This window comes from Pan troglodytes, chromosome 14, assembly GCF_028858775.2.
Source record: "Pan troglodytes isolate AG18354 chromosome 14, NHGRI_mPanTro3-v2.0_pri, whole genome shotgun sequence".
In the NCBI taxonomy this organism is placed as follows: domain Eukaryota; kingdom Metazoa; phylum Chordata; class Mammalia; order Primates; family Hominidae; genus Pan; species Pan troglodytes.
In genome coordinates, this window is record NC_072412.2 from 65,876,063 (window position 1) to 65,893,550 (window position 17,488).

At 40.2% G+C, this 17,488-nt stretch overlaps 1 long non-coding RNA gene across 1 annotated transcript in view; it reads right to left on the reverse strand.

The window, feature by feature from the left end:
* Positions 1-519: 519 nt before the first annotated feature.
* Positions 520-17,488, reverse strand: part of LOC129136835 (uncharacterized) — a 53,713-nt gene continuing 36,744 nt past the window's right edge. The window contains exons 2-3 of the long non-coding RNA XR_008538826.1: positions 12,694-12,907; positions 520-1,115 (exon numbers count right to left, since the gene is read on the reverse strand). This is a non-coding gene — a long non-coding RNA (uncharacterized LOC129136835). The remainder of the gene's footprint in view (positions 1,116-12,693; positions 12,908-17,488) is intronic.

Consider the following 17,488-nt stretch of genomic DNA (forward strand, 5'->3'; position numbering starts at 1 on the left):
TAATTTCTAAATATTTTAAAGTATTAATATAATTTCTAAATCAAGTCATGTAGAGAACCTAAAAAAATAAATTCTCCCTTGATATTGGACTTAGCCTTACATTAACATTAATTCCAAGAAGCAAACATTCAATTTGACTGGGAATTATGTTCTGTTCGAGTTTGGGTGCTACGTTTGGAGATCATGATGTACCCTACTGAAGCAGCACGTGAACACCAGGAAGAAAAATAACAATTACTTCTTGAAAAAGAGTGATGAGACCATGATCAAAGACTGGTCTTTTTGGTCGAGATACAGAAAGTGCCAAATGTCTGATAACATTAGATTAATTTGAGATCCAGAGAACGTTTGGGTCAAGCCAACAAATTTATCTTTATTTGAGCTCTTAGCAACCTGTATGGCAGGTGTTTATTACTCTTGGAGAAGTGCTTCTGTTTATCTGGAAAGCGTTCATTGAGACATGAGTCTCCATTATATAAGTGTGACATGAAGTAAGTGGTAAGAAGTTGTCATGCAAACTCATGTTGTAAGGAACCATGTTTTATTAGAAGATGTTCATGATGAAGAATTTCTTAAACAAAATGCAGATTAGACTCATGTTTACATCATCCCCAATTACAAGATCACCAGAGAAAATGTGTCATTGTCCTCCATGGAGTTGTGCTTATTTCAGGCAAAATGATTTCTGATGCATATCCCTCCTTTCTTGGTGCCTGGTAAACAATAACTCCAGCTGTCAAGTGCTGATGCAAGAGATGGAAATTCCATTTTTCTTTTCTTCTACAGGAAACACAAAGATCCTCCATGCAATCTTCTGGGCTATTGTCATATAGTATGATTTATGTATTTCTTGTATGTTTCTTTCTTTTTAAATCTGGAAGTATATTCTTTTGTTTTATTGGGCTATTTATTCTCTTGACATCCTTGGATGTGAGTTAATGGAACCATAATAAAAGGATAGAGAAGTAGAACAAACAAGCCTGATGGTATAGATTTAGGACTGCCTGACAGATTAGGGATAGCAAGGAGAGGAACAAAAGATAAAATCACCTGATTCATGTGCACTGGGATGGTCCAAAAAAAACTAGTTCTTGAAGTTTCACTATGCTGTAACTCTGGAAAAGAAACACAGAAAAGATCAGGCTATTACTTTAGGAATTGAGAAAAAATGTTTTTCTTTTAAAAATTAATTTTGATATACAAAATCTAAAAGCTTAATCTAAGAGCCTAGAATAATGCTTTGTGCTCAATGAGCATTTTATAAACATTTGTTACTTAAAGTCAGGGAAAGAGTTTATGGATATGAGAATAATGGAATGGAGTGGACACACAACTATTATTTTATCTGCATAGAAGAGAATCCACTCCCCTTCTGGCCATGCCCCACTCATACGGCTGAGATTGGAAGCTGCCATCCTCCTACAGATTCCGCTGTGGTGATTGATGTAGAAATGGAAACCTAAATTAAAATCATCCTAGTGCCTTCCTCCACGGTAATTGGCCCAAAGAAGAACATTTCACACGAGCTGAGCCGACTGGAGGACTTCTCCCAATTTTTCAAGTTGGAACCATGGAAAGTGATAAAACTGGAATAATGTAAGCTTGAAAACTGCTGTCGCCGAGTGTCCCATACTCCATACTCAGGAGGAAATGAGTCTGAGATGGCGAAGTCAACCCGTGGATGGAGACAAGAGGGGAAAGAGTCCTGATCACATGTGACCTGGTTCCAGCTGTCCCTTAGGTCCAGTTTTATCTCTGCCCTTTATAATATTTGGCCACTTGAGGCAACACTGCCCCATGAAAGAGTTTTAACTAACACAAGGAAAAATTAAAGATGAACAAGATAGATTTGGGAATAATCTAGGCTCTAAGCAATAGGAGGTAAAGGATTATATCATTCATCTTCTTAATCACAGTGCATAAAATAGTGCTTGGTACACAGTTGGCAGTCAATAACTCTACAGTTTTTCAAAATGTATTTATTAAGTGTCTGGAGAACATGCTAATTACTGAGAATAAAATAGTGAGCAAGACAAGTGCAGTCCTTGCCCTTAAGAAGCTTTCAAGTGGAAAGCACAGAGAAGATGATAACTGGCAATGATATCATAATAAAAAGTAATACTTTATTTTAAGAGACTGGGTCTCACTCTGTCTCCCACACCGGAGTACTGAGGCATGATCATAGCTCACCGTAGCCTCAAACTCCTGGGCTCAAGCCATCCCCCTGCCTCAATCTTCTGAGTAGCTGAGACTACAGGCATGTGCCACTGCCCTTAGCTAATTTTTTAAAATTTTTTATAAAGATGGTGTTTCAGTTTGTTGCCCAGGCTGGACTTGAACTCCTGGCCTCAAACCCCAAAGTGTTAGGGGGTTGATCCTTCTGCCTCAACCCCCAAAGTGTTAGGATTACAGACATGAGCCACCACCCCTGGCCAAGTAATACTTTTTTGATAGGGGGAATATATGATTAGTTATAGTTTTGGTGTGACAAGTAGACAGCCTAGCTAATCCAAGTTAAAAAGGGAATTATTAGGTAATGGTGTGTCTCACAGAACACAAGAAGAGGAACGCAGCCTGAATTTTGGGAGGACAGGGACTGGGAATTGGAGAGTCATTGTCTCCCTAGGAAATGTTCTTTCTGACTCTCCTCTCTGCTTCTCCTTTTCTTTTCCCCAAAACTGTCTCATTTGCTCCCCAGTCCAAGTGCTGTTGTAGAACTGGTCACAGCTTTTAAGTACAGACCTGTCCAGAGAAGACAATTATATTGACCAGAATTCCCCTAAGGAGGAATATCTACTCTTGAAAGTAATGCTTCAATAAGCTCTTCGATTAGCTGATTGGCTTAGTGGGTGAGCCCTCAGGGCATGCTCATGTCTGAAAAGACGATTGCTGTAAATTGCTATGCACAAAACAAGGAGGAGAATTAGTGTGGCCCAGGAGAGAGACAGAGTTAGGAAGGAGAGGGAGAGGGGAGGGACAGAATGAACTCTCCCCTCTCCATTCCATTTATAGTAAAGACTATTAAAATTATAAGATACTGGGGATGATAGATATTTTACTGGAAACTAACAAAAGAACTGAGTTGTCTGGGTTGCAACAAAACAAGACAGTGCCGGGAGCAGGGACAACCAAGTCACACAAGCTAAAGACCTGGCCACCTGGAGAGATTGACGCATTCTCTTCGTTAAATTTCAGATGACCAGGAAAGAATTCTGCTTGGCTTATCTTGGGACAAGTGGGGCTGATAGAAGGGTGGGATTATGTACAAAATGACTGTTCGATCCGCATTTATGTTGGGGTGGGCTGGGGTGTTACCAGTGGAATGTATCTGAGTTACCGGCGGCGAATCTGTACGGGTTTACAGCAACCTCAGTTCTTGCTTCCTCAGAAGAAAGAATTCCACTGAGGGGCATAAGGCAGAAAAACAGACCAAGGCAAGGTTCAGAGCAGGAGTGGAAGTTTATTTTAAAAGCCTTTAGAATAGGAAAGAAAGGAAAGTACACTTGGAAGAGACCCAAGCAAGCAACTTGAAGGACAAATGCGGCATTTAACCTTGATCCTAGAAGGCTGGCCCACTTCTGGTGTCTTGCATCCCTTTCCCATGATTCTTCCCTTAGGGTGGGCTGCCCGCATGCACAGTGTCCTCCTTACCTGTGGGAAGTGAACACTCCTAGTGTGTTTAGGAAGTTGTATGCATAGCCATCTGAGGCTTTCTTCCCTTTTCTGATGGAGTGCCACAGGAAAGTCATGCTCCACCATTTTGTCTCATAATGTGCATGCCCAGGAAGTTGCTTTTTCTCACATCTGCATTCAGTCAACACTTTGGTGCGACAGGTGTAGACCATCAGGAAATGGCCTCTCCCTGGCACTGGCTGCCAATTTATCGATAGGCTATGTGATAACTGCCAAACCATCATCACTCAACATTCCTGGTAGAGGGCAGGGAGCCCTCTCCTGCCCTGCTCATGCTTAACTACCTGTAACAGGGGGGCAGTTAAGGGAATTTCTTGCGAACTGATCAGAGCTTTTAAAAGGTCTTCAATACAGGGACAAAAATGGGTGTCCAGAATATATGTGTGAGAGACATCTCATCCAAGCTAAATATTCTTTGAGTGAAAGAATTAATACACAGAACTTTCTTGGATGGCTCGGCAAAAGCTGTGATATAAACAGAAGAAAGGCAAAGCTATGGGTCAGCAGAAGTCTAGAGTGAGAAAAAGGTATGAGGTGAACAGAGAGTCAGGAGAATCTGCGGTGTCAAGAAAAGTAGAAGCCAAGACAGAGAGAAACACTGGAAGCCTGTGGATGAAGAGGGTGAAATAATGAGACACAACCATGTGGTAGCTGAAGGGTGTTCCAGTTCTCCTTGAGGTGTGACTTGGTGAGCAAAGGGCTATTATCCTGAAGGCCTGGTTGTTTTGTTTAACTCCTGGATGTTTTTCTGTGTGTGTGTGTGTGTGTGTGTGTGTGTGTGTGTGTGTGTGCGCGTTTACCTTACCTACCTTCCTTCCTTATTTTTTAACGTATCCTTACAAATAACTCCTATTACCTGAGATGCCCTAGGCATGTTTATGATCCTGAGAATCTGACAGAGTTTAATAACAAAACCACCAAGGAAGAAAGGAAGGAAGAAAAGAGAAAGGGAGAGAGAGAGAAAGAAGCACGTGTGATCAGAGCTAGCGTATTCATTCTTATTATCAAGTAAAAGCTGACTTCTGTCCTCCAATTGCTGTTTTTTTCCTCCCCACCTCCACTTCTTTATTCTTTGTGATCCTTTCTCTCCCTTCAAAACAACAACAACAACAACAACAACAACAACAAAAACACCAAACCTAATCCTACCTACCTTTCTCCTTTCCTGTTCTATTTAGTTACAGTATAATGATGTACAGATGCTCACCACGTTACTCAACACTTGACTTATGCAAATTTGACCTTATACAAATTATTATATAAGGAACACAGTAAAGTTTTAGAAATGTAGAAAATTTGCATGTTATGTGAAAACAAAAAGTAGCCTAGTGCATAGATGAATTGCCTCCCAAAGTGTTTTCATGCATCATGTCACATTGCCATGTGTTAGAATCACAGCCCTGCATCCTTGACTGTACCATAGTACAGGATGCAGTTAAGCGCTCAGACCCTGGGATCTGGCTGCTTGGATTTGTATCCTTTTTCTACCATTTTCTAGCTGAATGACCTTGAGTAAGTCACCTAAAGCCTCTAAGCCTCAACTTACTTACTTTCTTTCTTCTTTTTTTTTTTTTCGTGTTTGAGACAGAGTTTCGCTCTTGTTGCCCAGGCTGGGGTGCAATGCTGCAATCTCGGCTCACCGCAACCTCCACCTCCTAGGTTCCAGCGATTCTCCTGCCTCAGCCTCCCGAGTAGTTGGAATTACAGGCATGTGCCACCACACCTGGCTAATTTTGTATTTTTAGTAGAGATGGCGTTTCTCCATGTTGGTTAGGCTGGTCTCCAACTCCCGACCTCAGGTGATCGCCTGCCTCAGCCTCCCAAAGTGCTGGGATTACAGGCATGAACCTCCCCATGCCTGGCCTAAGCCTCAATATTCTAATCAATGAAGTAGGAGTAATGTTTTCTTTCTCAGAGTTGTTATAAGAGATAGATCAAGTATGGAGCTTCAGTGTCACAATCAGCTAGTGCATGGTACTCATACAGAAATAGATCAGGTACTCTTAGCATAATAGCAGCCTGTAGTAAATACCCTTGTTAGTAAATTCAGAGTTTAATGTTGTTGACCCCAATGGCAGGGTTCTTCTTTTGCTGACCTACATGTTAAATCTTTTTCTACTTTTAAGTTATGACAAAAACTGAAAAGAACAACTGCATAAACTAGAGAGAATCTGTCATAGCAAATCTAGCACTGCGGGGGTTCAGATCTAAGATTAGTCTTATTGTTTTCTTAGGGGAGTTGAACTGAGCTACTATAGTGATGAAGCGAATTGATATTCCTCCAAAATGCTTTTCCAGATGTTTAGCAAAGCTCTCAATTCCTTCTATTCCAATCATGGTCTCTCATTCTAAGTTCTCCTGGATTATTAAGTGAAGGGGGTGGGTGGGAGGGGAGTGGATGGGGTGGGAATACTTAAACCTGGTTTGGAGAAAGTGAAAGTGAAGGGAGGAGAGCAACATTGAGGATTGTAACCTAAATATTCTCCCTATAAATACAACTTCCTGCAGAAACTCAGGTCAGATGTCTTTAAGTTGCAATACAGTAGAATAATATCAGGCTGCATTTTAAAAAATCTCCTTTTGTGGAACTAGTGAGAGTCTCCGGGAACCAAGTCCATATCCATTATAATGAAGCTAGATAAGGGTACATGACTCAGATTCTGCCCATCAAAACCAACCATCCAAGCACCATGTGAAAGGCTTTGATAAGGCCCTGTGAAGACGGTTTATGCAGTTCATTTGTCATTGAATATGGTTTCATCCTTAGCACGACATTTTTAAACAGCTTGATTTTTAAAAAATCAATAGTCCTTGAGTAAGAATGATATCAGGACAACAATCTTCAATTTAATATTGAGGGCCCTTTTTCACATCTTTTTTAACTTTAAACTGACTTGTATCATAGTCTAAATTCCAACAGTGACTTTCAAATGCTTCCAGATTAATTCTTTCTTACTTTTGTCATATAGCACAGGTACAGTCTCTTTTTTGCTAGTGGTTTTCAAACTTGCGTTTTGAGCTGAGGAATCTCTTATCAAACAAAATCTGACTCAGAACCCAACAGCATAGTGGAACTGCTCAGGAAGTATCTCCTATCAGGAAAATCACTGGAAAATCGTTGCCCTATACCAAAAATACTTTCACTGACAGGTTTCCTAGCCAGAATAGAGGATGTAAGTTCCTCAAAAAATGTAAGTTTCTCAAAGAATAGAAATTTGTTAAGTAACATATGTAGAAAATAATATATAGTAACTGTAGTCATGAAAAAGTTGAATTCCAGGATTAGGCTTTGTGACCAGAAATAGAAATGGCTACACAGGTTCTAGACTGAATTTCCCAGTCTGCATTCCCCAACTCCTGCAGGTTGGAAGGGCTGGGGCTCTGGAGCAGCACATTAGCAATTGGCTCTCTTGCCTCTCTCCTGAATGGATATCCTCCCAATAATTCAAAGTTGTACATGTCATAAGCCCAGGACTTTCAAACTGGGTAACTGATCCAAACACTGGGAATGTGTGTTCAGAATATGACCCATTTGGAAGAAAACCTAAATGGGTCATATTCTGGACACACATTCCCAGTCGAGACAGTACAAATGATAGTGGCAGGAGGCAGACAAATGCCTAGGCAGATACGGGCAGGTTGCTGGTGAAACCCCACTTTGAAACCAAAGATAGTTTAAACCCTGAAAATCAAGCCACAATCTCGGAAAAATCCATGGATTGAATTAAGAACATCTCTTCCTGTTTGGCACACTTTCCCCTGATTGATCTCCACCCTTCACCTATTTAACATATACCTACCCTGCCCTAATTGGTTTTTTACACTGTCATGCTCACCTTTTGTGGTGATTTGTTTTAGCCTCTTTTGCATACTCACAAGCCAATCAGCATGTACTCTCCCATTCTGAGCCCACAAAAGCCCCGGACCTAGACACACTGAGAGACAGACCACCCAACTTTGGGCGGGGGACCACCCTTGCCTCCCCTCTCTATTGAGAACTGTTCAATCGCTCAATAAAATTCTTCTCCGTCCTCCTTACCCTTCTATTGTGAGTATAACCTCATTCTTGGACATGGGACAAGAACTCAGGAACCACCAAATGTGGGTACAAGCTGTAACACAGGCAGGCTGGGGCACACCCAGCCCAGCTGTGGGCTGAGCTGGTGCACGAGCCAGGCGCAGCCTGGTGGGCCGAGTGGATGAAGTGCCTCCTGCAGCCGTCCTGGGGCCAAATGAGGCCTAGGTGGGGGCATCGCTGGCCATGGAGGGCCCCAACTGGCAAAGTGGCAGGCAAAAATCCTGCATCACAAAGATGTACTCCTAAGTTGCTTAGACTTTGACATAAGACTGGAGAGAAAAGAATTTTTCTTCCAACACAAGCATGCCAAACCTTACTTTGCTAAAGGGAACTTTGATCCCAGAGGCACTATTCTACAGACAACAGTTCCCTGCATTATATTTGAGAAGACTAACCATCTTTAGGATGAGCCCCCATTTTCCAGTTCTAGAGTGGGATCCTTGGTTTTTATAAATCTACAAGGGAAAAACATTTCCATATCCTAAACAAAGCTACCTGGCAGAATAGCTATGTTGGGCAGATTCAGTAGTAAGGCCCTACTTGCATAGCCCAAAGCTAGATGCGTCAAAGCATTATGAATTGTTCATAGTATGTGATAATCATGATTATATATTTCAATGTTGTACCTTTGCATTGAAAAGCTTCTTTGACTGTGTTTTCAGTTTCTCTGTTGTTCCTTCAAAGCAGGCAGCTACCATCTCTGAGAGCTGCTGCTATTATAGTAAATAAGAAGTTATGTGCTTCCTATCTGTCTCCTCATAACTAACTCTCTTCATTAAAGTTAGAAGGAACAGTGGTATGCTGAAGCTGGACAATACGCCTCATTAGAGCTGACTGTTATATTTTTAGGAATTTTATTTTATTAGGTTGGTGCAAAAGTAATCAAAAGTCATGGCAAAAACTGCAATTACTTTTGCACCAAACTAATACATCCCACTATTAAAAATTAAATTGTGTAACCTTAGAATTAAATAAATTTCTTTTAAAAAAAGGTAACAAATAATCCAAACTCTTCACATCTTGGTGATTTTACTACATTTTACAACAATCTATACACAATATTTATTTTCATTTTATCTATATGGTAGAAATATCATATAAAAGTGTGCAACTCTTTTCCACTCCACATTCAGCGATGTCAGGTGGGTAGCTTGAAATCAACTATGAGCATTTACACCATGGAAATTGGCAAACATAAAAAAATAGGGCTTTTATTTCAAGAGAACTAGTTGTTAAATGTTTACCATCACACCATTGACAACGAGAGTATAAATAGATGTCAATTCCTTTGCCAATACTTGACAAAACAATTACTTATGTTTACATGACTGGCTAGTGAGACATTTTGCCATCAACTAGCCATTTTTATAATGTTGTGAGCCTTGATACTCACAACTGAATTCCCTCATTCTCTCTTTATCACCAGTGAAAATTGTAAATCAGCAGCAATAAAGAATTAAATTGGGTTTCAACAAGAAATAAAAATGATGCCAATCAACTATGTGGGTAGCATTTTATGCTGTTAGAAAATAAGTAAATATATGAAACTCATAAATCTATTGCATGAATATATCAGTCAGAGATGGAGAAAAAGCTATCACAATGGGAGGGACATAAATTGTGCTTTGTGAAAAGAATGTACTAAAATAAAGAAATGCACTGCATGGGTTCATAATTTGGTAATAATATGAGTTCATTAGTTGCTATATATTTGCTGGGCAGTAGTTTGTCCCTGATAGAAAGCTTTACTGAAGATCCTGGGATCAGGTCACAGAAGAATGATTTAGTGAACTTCTAATGGCTGTTGTCAATGTGCTCACATTCAAAGCCAGGCCCATCTGTAGAGGGGATCCCTTGTGTGGTACCTTTCTGTTTCATTTCCTTCACCAGGGAAGTCACAGTATTGCTGCTCCCTGGGAGTCCAGACCCTGAGCCCCAGAGAATATTCACCTCCACCTATGTCCTACATCCCCAGTCCTTAGTGTTTGTCTAATTATTAACCTTATTCCTGAATAATTAATCCTAATAACATTTTCATTGGTAAGTAAGGGATATATATATGTGTGCGTGTGTGTGTCTGTGTGTGTGTGTGTATGTGTGTGTAAGAGTTCTGCTGTAAAATTTCAGAGGTCCAAAAAACTATATGATAAAGATAAATAGTATTTAATTTAATATATTTAAAAAATTAAACTTAATGCAAAAAACCCATGATTCGTAGAATATCAAAATCTGAAATAAAGACAGGATTAGACTTTAGGATAAGGGTGCTGTTCCCACTAGTGAACCAGGCTTCCAAGTGGAATGCCTTTCTTCCCATTTTCATTTGTCTCCTGCGAGTTTGCTCAATTAGCTGTTTCTTTTCTCTCCTAAATTTTCAGCTTCTAGCTCTGTATAGGCATTCATTTCCCAAAGCCTACAAACTTGCTAAAGTTCCAACCACCTTTGAAACAAAAAACAAAAGCAAGAACTGCCTCATTTCAATTCCTTTGATTTTTCTCCTGCTAACATCCCACACATTTTCCTTTATACCAAAGTTCCTTGAAAAAGTAACCTGTGCTCAGTGTCTTTATGTTTTTACCTCCCGTTTGGCATTTCTTCACTGCACAATGTTCATTATTCCTGTCTTTTGTGTGGAGGTATACAGGGTCTTGCTCTGTCACCTAGGCTGGGGTGTGGTGGCACGATCTCGGCCCACTGCAACCTCCGCCTCCTGAGTTCAAGCAATTCTCTTGCCTCAGCCTCCTGAGTAACTGGGATTACAGGCGTACAACACCATGCCTAGCTAATTTTTGTATTTTTTATTAGAGATGGGTTTCACCATGTTGGCCAGGCTGGTCTTGAATTCCTGGCCTCTAATGATCCACCCACCGTGGCCTCCCAAAGTGCAGAGATTGCAGGCATGAACCACCGCACATGGCCACTCCAGTCTTTTTGAGAAATCTCTTCCTTTTGACTTCTATGATATCACATTTTTATTATTCCTTCTTCTACCTCCAAACCTTCCTTCTCAGTCTTACTTGGAATCTCATTTATTTCTGCCCTCTCTTAAAACGTTGGCAATCATCAGGTGCTAGCATCATCCTCTGCTTCCCTCACCCCTCCTTCAGCGACCACACCAACTCCCATGAGAGAACTATCAAAAACAAGCACACAACACTTATTTCCAGCTCTGAAGTCTCTCCTGGGATACAGATTTTTATATAGGCAGCCTACTAGACAGCCCCTCTTGGCCACTCATAGACACCTCAACCTCAACATATCTTAACACACTCATTACGTAGCTCATTCACCACCGTTCTGCCTGGCTTTACCTCTACTATTTATCTCGTTGAATGGCACCAGGAATTCAACAAGGAAGCATGAACCCACTCTAGAGTATTCCTTTTCCTCAAAGGCTAGAGACCTGAGTACTCCTAAAGACACCACCTCCAGCATCCGTGGAGCTGCCAACAGAAGCCCTCAGAATTTCACTTACTGTTTGCACACAGGACTTGTGGGACAACCTGTGATCCTGGAATGACATCCCACATTATCACATTGCATTCCTCTTCTCTGCCCTCACCTTCTGCTTCTCTTATTCCTGCTTCCTCTGTGCCAGAAATGCTAGCCTTCCTGCTTCTCCCTGGACCTTTCTTCCTCCAGATACACAGCTCCCCACCTTCCTTTGCTCATCTGTCTACTGATAGAAATATCTGTCATTGAGCCCTTTCCTAACCACCCCACATAAAATTAGTAACCTACTCCCCTGCTGTTCTCTCATCTTCCTATCCAGCTTCATTTTCCTTCATAGCACTTATATACACCGGACTTATTTTGTTTGTTCATTTTTCTTCTCTATTAAAATGTGCATCCCCTGAAACCAGGGTCTAGCTTACTAACTATATTTTCATCACCTAGAACAGTGTTCAATCTTTAGTAGAGACACAACACACATTTGTTAAATGACTGTATGATTAATTCCTGTCATACCTACTCCTTCAACATTTATCGTCTCAGTTTCCTTGGATATTCCTCACATATTCAACAAATATTCACTGAGCTCTTCATACAAGACCTGCAGAGTGCTGGCTGCTGCCATTGTCGCTGCTGCAGGACTCATTGTCTCCAGCCTGGACTCTTGGAATTGTCTCATAATTGGTTTCCTTGCTTACAGTCAGTCCTCCTTTTTATCTGTTCTTCATGCTGTTGCTAGGTTGTCTTTCCAACTTAGCTCACATTGATAGCTTCTCTGTGAAGCCTTTCTCAATAATTTCAGTAGAATGTCTTGACCTTCCCTGTGCCTCAATGTGCCTTGTACAGATGGCTGTCATAGCACATACACTATGGCACTTTGCTGAACATATTTATACTGTCACGTATTATTTGACTATAAACTCACTGAGGACAGATGTTACAGTCTTTTATTTGCCCTGAGTTTTATTTATCCTCACTATTTAACACAATACCAGGGCTAACATGAATGCTTGATAAATATTTGTTGAATAAGTAACATCATAGTGTTATCAACAAATTAACTGTCTTTATGCCAGAGAGTCTAAAGCACTTACACACAAATCATAGTATGTTTTTCCAACTTAAAAAAAAATGATTTGAACATACATCTTTGTATGATAGGTGAAAAGCAGGTATTATTATCTCCCTCTAACAGAAGGAGGATTGGATTTATATCTGCTTCCTAAGATTACTTTGCACCCATAACTGGATTGATAGCATCAAGTCTAGTGTGCAGATTATTAAATTGGATGCTGAGGGATTAGCAAAGAAAAGTAGAAACATTCTCTGCCTTCAAGGATCATATTACCTGAAGGGGAAGACAATACCCATAGAAAATAGGTAGGAAAATAGGTCCATTGAAGCTCTTCTAAACAATCCTAAAAATGGACCACTCAAATACTGAGAGAAAGGAAAAATGCTGAAATTACCTCTGTAACCAAACTGGAACTTCTTTTGGAGATCAGCATCCGTATTTAGACGACAGCTGCTCTACCCAGAGGGCTGTACACAGGGTGACAAGTCACCTCTTCCAAGCCTGCAGTGCTCCCTAACGGCCAGCTGTCCGGAGCATGCAGCAGAATGGCAGCATCCTGACAGTTTAATTCTGAGCATCACGTCCGCAATTTACCTGGAAGGAAGAAGCTGAAGGCAGAATGCATAGGGAAATGATGATGAATTCCTAATGACTATTCTAGGTTAAATACTACTGACAAGTCAATGGGCAGAAGGTTTCATTTTGAAGGAGGCTGCTAAAAAGTGATTAACACCATATTTCTAAAACTAAATCAAAACTCTACCAGGGATTCAGCTTCAAAATTGTGATAGTCTGGTTTTCCAGGAAAATGACTGTGTACTAAGAGAACAAGGCAGGGAAGTCAATTAACATTTCTAGGCACTTTTTATGTGTTTTAAATAGTTCTTTCAAACCCTCTCCCAAATGAATCCTCACAACAATATTGCAAGATAAACATTACTAATTCCGTTATTATAGATGAGGATATTGTAGAAAATAAAGGCCCACATGAAAACAGTATGTCTTTCTATCAGTGTGGACTCATGAATACTTATTGTAATCAGTAGGTTATAATCTATTAGTCTCATTTATTTTGTTGCCTTTCCCAGCTTTGACCATGGGGAGTTCCCTCAAGTGGACTCTGGTGTCCTTTTCACATGACTCATCAATTTTTTTTATCATTTCCTTACTTTCTGGCATCACAAGATATTTCAGGCTCCCCTTGTATTTTTTTTTTTCGTCAACTCTGGAATCAGCCAAGGAGCACTGGTTCCTTTTATTAGAGAATGGTTTTAAAATGAAAATGAGATCTGAGTGCTGGTGGGGCTCATTTGCCAAGGTGGTGTTGTTTCTAGGTGCTCACAGAGAAAACAGATGAGAAATATATACATGTATACACATACATAAGTTCCACATACATCTGTCTACATCTTTTTCTATCTCTAGCTATCTCAAATATATCAAAAACACAAGTTCACACTGATACCTCAGATTCCAAACCACCACCTCAGGGTTCATTCTAGCCTGTCCCATCTCTGTCTCCAATAGTGAGGAACCAGACTCTCATCACCCCCAATATATTTATTTGAGCAGTCCTAGAACATACACAAAGTAGTTACTGAATTGCTAACTCATACTCCAGTGAAAAACAAATTCAGTAACTAACAATATTTGTGAACAGTTTTTTTTTGTCTTTAGCCTTACAAAATATAGTCAAAACATTGTTTTTCAAATTTGTTACTGTATTTCATTTTTGATGTTCTCTACTTCCTAATTCATTTTGATTATTTATTCAGTATGACTAATATGATCATGATACCAAAAGTCAAAGCATATGTGTGTGTGTGTACATATGTATCTATATATATACATATACATACATGTATATACACACATATACATATACATACATATATATATACATATACATATATATCTAAAGGTATAATCAGAGAAATGTCACCTCCCTTTAGCCCTTCTCCTTTGTTCCTGCTCTCCCATTCTTTCTATTGAGTCCCTACCCATCTCCTTTGGGTAACCAATCTCATTAGTTCAGGTTTATTCTTATTATCTTTCTATTTGCACAAATAAGAAGATACATGTATATTTTCTTTTCCCTTTTTTCCTTTTTTTCTTTTCGTTCTTTCCTTCCTTTTTTTTTTTTTTTTTTTTTTTAGAGATTCTCACTCTTTTTCCCAGGCTGGAGTACAGTGGCATGATCATGACTCACTGCAGCCTCGACCTCCTGGACTCAGGTGATCCTCCCACCTCAGCTTCCTGAGTAGCTGGGACCATAGGCTCATGCCATCACACCCTGGTAATTTTTGTATTTTTTGTAGAGACAGGGTTTCACCATGTTGCCAGGCTAGTCTCGAACTCCCAGGCTCAAGAAATACACCCATCTCAGCTTCCCAAACTGCTGGGGTTACAGGCATGAGCCACCACACCTGGCCTTATGTGTGTACTTTTTAATACTATGTTATACACATTAGGATGTACATAACATCCTAGGATTACATTTGGCTTTTTCACTTAAAAGTATATCCTGGGGCTGGGTGCGGTGGCTCATGCCTGTAATCCCAGCACTTTGGGAGGCCAAGGTGGGCGGATCACTTGAGGTCAGGAGTTCAAGACCAGCCTGACCAACATGGAGAAACCCCATCTCTACTAAAAATACAAAATTAGCCGGCATGGTGGCACATGCCTGTAATCCCAGCTACTCAGGAGGCTGAGGCAGGAGAATCACGTGAACCTGGGAGGCGGAGGTTGCGGTGAGCCGAGATTGCACCATTGTACTCCAGCCTGGGCAACAAAAGCGAAACTCTGTCTCAGAAAAACCCAAAAAACAAAAAACATATATCCTGGAAATTAATCCGTATCACTAGTTTCTGGCTGAACGTTCCTGGTCTTTTAGGCAACAAGCTTCTGCTTTGTCCCCCAGTTCTGACAGGAGTTCAATTGTCCAGAGAGCCTTTCTCCTCCTCAAGATCCCAAATTTGGCTGAGGAAATCTTTGTCTCCCTTTTATTTTTGTTCTTTGAGGGGACCTTTAGTCTATGTCTCTCTTGGGATTTAGATAACACCATCCCTGGGGCATGGCCGAATCTGGATTCATCTTTGAACCCTGTCACTTAAGGGGTTCAGTGCTGCTTCAGAGACCAGGTGGCTAGGGGAACGTGTGTAAAAATGGAATAAAATGCACCTGATAAAGGTATGGACTTAGAAACAATGTGGAAACATGAGGGCATCCATCTGGGACTGGCTTTACCTTATCCTACCCTCCTCCCTCCCCATCACACTGTCTGTTGCTTCTTTGAACCATCTCTACTTCTTTTCCTTTTCAAAGCAACTCTAATGTTTATTTCATCTACTCTCCTCTGTGTGCCGGTAGAAAGGGGATTATTTCTTTTCTCCAAGGTTTCCCCTGTTGAATGAGGTCCCTTGATAACAAACTTTCCAAATCAGTTGTTTCCTAAACATATTTTCAAACATTCAACCAGCTTTGGTCTTTGCTAGATCCTCTTTTGGGAGTGCCTTTCTACTCCTCTACCTGGAGAACTCTGGCTCAGCAGATAAATATATCATTATCTTTGTCACATGGTCCCAGTCTCCCTTTTCCTGGAAACCCTGTGGAATGAGTTCATCCCTCCTCTATGCTCCTACAGCTCCCTGTGTACTTCTTATTACAGCATTTTCCACATTATGTCATTATATAGTAATTAGATGTTTGCAGATCTGTCTCCCCCCACTAGACCATGACTGCTTGAGGCCTGGGATAATTATGTTTCATTCTTCTTTGTGTCTCCAGTGCCTTGCAGTATCTGCCACATAGTGGGTGCTGAGTAATGTTTAAATGATTTCATTAACTATACTTTGTCACACATGCACAGTCATTTAGCACAGATACAGAAAGAGAGCAACTCTAAAGAGATTTCACGCATTCTGCTAATAAGGAGGAAACTAAAGCACTATGGTTAAGTCAGAAGTTTCTGTTTTTTAGCTGCTGATTAGATCTTGCCCCAGCCTTAGAGGCACTGAATAAAATGGTCAGATTTTCCACATGCTCAATCCAGACCAATAGGAGAAGTTTCACTCTTGCCCAGACCAAAAAGTCTTAGAATTACAATGATGGATGGGCTTATGGAATGGCTCTTCCTCTTCTAGGAGCAAATGTCTATAATAATTTAGGTCCCATTGGGTTGTGTCTCAACCATGCAACTGGATTTATTAATTTGACCTTTTAATTACTAACAATCTGCTGACCTGAAATTTCTTCAGATCCTCAGAGCAAGGAAATAAACTTCTCCAGGAGAGAGAATAAAAATAAAATAAAACAAAAGCAAGTCTGGCACCTAGCTATGTTGGTGTCTTCCAAAGTATGAACACCATAATAAAGGCTTTCTGCTTCTGTTTCATTATGTGACAGTCAGAGACTGTAAACACTGTCGGTGGCAGAGAAAACAGTGTCTAGAAACAAATAAGAGAAACTAAAGATGAAACTGGGAATATGTGCACAGCTTATGCTTTGGTATTCTGTGGTCATGACAGCTTTTGCTCTTATGAAAGTACTGAGTGTGGTGTTCTTTTTCCCTGTAATGATTTCTGAAACTGTGTGACTTGTGGAATTTGCCTTAAAAAATGCAGTGAGTGTTTAATCGCTCAGGGTGTGAGTAACCACATTCTGTTCGACTATGCTTCCAGCCCTCACTTTCCTCCTTATCAGTGACAGTACTCCAAACACTTGTCTCAATTTTCAGATCAAAGCTGATGAAAAACAGACCTCTAAAGGGTTGAATTGCCTTCTGCATTTTTGTTCATCGGAAGAAAATACCTATACCACTTGAAAGGGCTGAGCTTTTTTAGTGACTCATCTGTAGATTGTAAATTCTGTTTTGCCTTCCTGCTTTGCTTATTTCTTACTCTGTCAATGTCATCTGCTTCATGAAATGTATCTTTTAATTAACTATTCTTGTCTCAAGTTGTCTGCTGTGGCTCACTGTCAGGACAATAATTCATATCGGTAAAATAGGATATGTTGCTAAATGGAAATATCTTGGCTTATTTCAACGTGAGATTAACTTCATTTACCCAATAATCACCTTAAATTATTTTTCAGATAAATCTTTTTGTTGTTTATATTTTATTTGAAGTTGCATACAACATTGCTTTTCTAAAAGAGCAGAAATTTGGAAGCATGAGAACATTAAACTA